Genomic DNA, 2949 nt, shown 5'->3' on the forward strand with positions numbered 1-2949 from the left:
ATTACCCTGATAGACAGTATAAATTTAGAACAGTTTTTCCATCCAATTGACACTCGACAACAATGCAAGTGTCAGACAACGTGTCAAAAATCAGTGTATAAATAGGAATGTTGTAACGCCCCGACCCTTAGTGGACCGGAACGCTACTTACTTTACTTAGCTTAACCGGTGGGTTAGTAACAAGTGTATACGTTTTAGTGGAAGCTCACATCTTCGGATAATAATTTAAATAACAATACTTCAAATACTTTAAACAAAAATACTGAATCATTTTTCGAAACAGCAAAATGCAATTTATTTGAAGAAAACATAACTTGTTCTCGCATTCTGAGTTATTCAAAACTTTAAAGAAATAACATTGGAAAACATTTCATAAAAATAAATCCAAATTACTTATTCACCAGATTTCCATGGGTCATTGCATCACTCTCCATCTTCTCCTCCAACCATGCCCGAGGTAGAATTCCTTCAATCTGTAGAGATGGGATTAAACTTGTGAGTTGAAAAACTCAATAGGTGTCATAAGTGCATTCGTGATCAAGCTATACATTTCAAAACATTAACTTTATAACTTTTCATACATGCCGTATCCGGAGGCACCATTTGACATGAAGGGGTATGCCGTACTCGAGGGCACCATTTGATATACGAACATTTCTTCAACGTAGAGGGGTATGCCGTACCAAAGTACCATTTGACATACAACCATTAACATAGAGGCATATACCGTACCAGAGTACCATTTGACATACAAACATTAACATGAATCAAAACTTATAACTTAACACGATTAAAAGCATTGCACCTCTACCTACCTTGATTGTTACTTTTGAAACTTTGAAAACTTCGATGAAACTTGGACGTTGAAAGAAATGCACTCCTTGGATGTTTGAAAACCGTTGAGAATTGATGCTTGAAAACACTTCTTAAACTTCTAGGAAAAATAGTTTTCCTCCCTCTCTTTTTCTCTCTTGGAAACTCTTTCTTTAGTATGTAAAAGCTCTTGCTTTTGGTGTGAGAAAAAATAAGTGAAATGAGGTCTCTATTTATAGGTAAATATCCCATAACTTAAAGCAAATGAGGTCTCTATCACTCCGTTTTATGATCCTATGTTGGATGAGATCTTGAAGAGGCCACAGACACAGAATTCTACAGCAGACACAGTCAGCAGAGCTCCTTACATTCCAGGCCCGACACCGGGTAGGGCTCAGGCACATATTTCCACTTCTTCTCCTCCTGTTTGTCATCAGAATGTGGAGGCATCTATTCCATCTTTGCAGTCAGTGCATTCAGACACAGAGGGCTCACCTCAGATTGAGGTTCACCAGCAGGGACCTTTTCGAAGATCTTCTTCTGATGACTTGGTGGGTTTGGATGAGAGGACAGAGGAAGATGGATTTATCCCAGTTGTTCGGAAGAGACACCCACGGGCTACTAATACTCCACATCCGAGCAGAAGGATCACTCGGAGTCAGTCACATGATACCTCCTCACATTCTCCTTCCCTATGAATGCCATCAGTTGGAATGTGAGAGGTGTAGCTAGTGTAGCTACTCGTCGGCGCCTGAAGAAACTTATCCAGCTTCATCAGGTTTATCTTCTAGTTCTATTGGAGCCTTTTGTTCTGGGGCAGAATTTTGCATATACACGACGCTATCTGCGCTTCGACATGGGAGCTCAGAGTGAATCGAATAAGATCTGGTTTTTCTGGAATTCGGGGACTAATGTTACTGTTATTTTTTATCATCCCCAGTTTCTTCACGTTAGAGTTGAGGATCCCAGACTAGCGCGTGCTATCTATTTGACTCCAGTCTACGCGTCATGCGATGCTACTATCAGGAGAGATTTGTGGGCGGGTCTTCACCACATCTCCCTCGATATGGACGATCCTTGGCTAGTTGGAGGAGACTTTAATGTTATTACACATGATGGAGAGCGCACTGGTCATAATACCCGTAATCGTGGCACTACTGCTTTCTCTGATATGATGTTAGACTGTGGTTTAGAGGATGCGGGTTTCATTGGAAACCGATATACTTGGACCAATGGTCGGGTCAGAAAGAGATTGGATAGGGTACTTATTAATTCTACAGCTGCAGCTTTTTGTCGACAGCTTACAGTGAAACACTTGAATCGGACTTCATCCGATCACTCTCCTTTACTGCTTCAGTGGGTTTCTGATGATGATTTGGGACCTAGACCGTTCAGATTCCTCAATGTTTGGACCAAGCACCATGATTTTCTAGCCTTTGTCTCCCAGAAGTGGTCGCTTCCTACTCATCTCATAGGGATGACCGCTCTTTGGGAGAAGTTCTTCAGGCTGAAACAGGGTCTGCGCTGGTGGAACCGACATGCATTTGGAGATATTTTCCAGCGGGTGCGTGATACTGAGGTCGGGGTTGATGAGGCTGAGATAATATATGATAGAGATCCTACACCGGAGCACCGTAACTTACTACATCAGGCCCAGGCAGTTTTGAACCGGACCTTGTCTATTGAGGAGGGCTTTTGGAAGCAAAAGGCCGGTTCACGTTGGGCATGTGAGGGTGATCACAATACTCGATATTTTCATGCGATGGTTCAGGGGCGTAGGATCAAATCGCGTATCAGGTCTATCAGGACACAGGCGGGGGAAGTGTTATCTACTCCTACTGATATTCAGACCTCGGCTGTTGCTTTCTACCAGGATCTCTTATCTGCTCCTCCACAACCCTTGGACCACATCCGTTCTGATGTCATTCCGAGGCTATTGACGGTGGATGATAATCTAGCACTAAATCGCCCCCCTTTGATTCATGAGGTACGGGAGGCAGTTTTCAGTATTGATGCTGACAGTGTCGCTGGTCCGGATGGCTTCTCATCCCTTTTCTTCCAGAATTGTTGGGATATTATTCAGGAGGATGTTTACAGGGCGGTATTGGATTTCTTTGATGGTGGTCATCTTCCACG

This window comes from Olea europaea, unplaced genomic scaffold, assembly GCF_002742605.1.
Source record: "Olea europaea var. sylvestris unplaced genomic scaffold, O_europaea_v1 scaffold326, whole genome shotgun sequence".
Lineage (NCBI taxonomy): Eukaryota > Viridiplantae > Streptophyta > Magnoliopsida > Lamiales > Oleaceae > Olea > Olea europaea.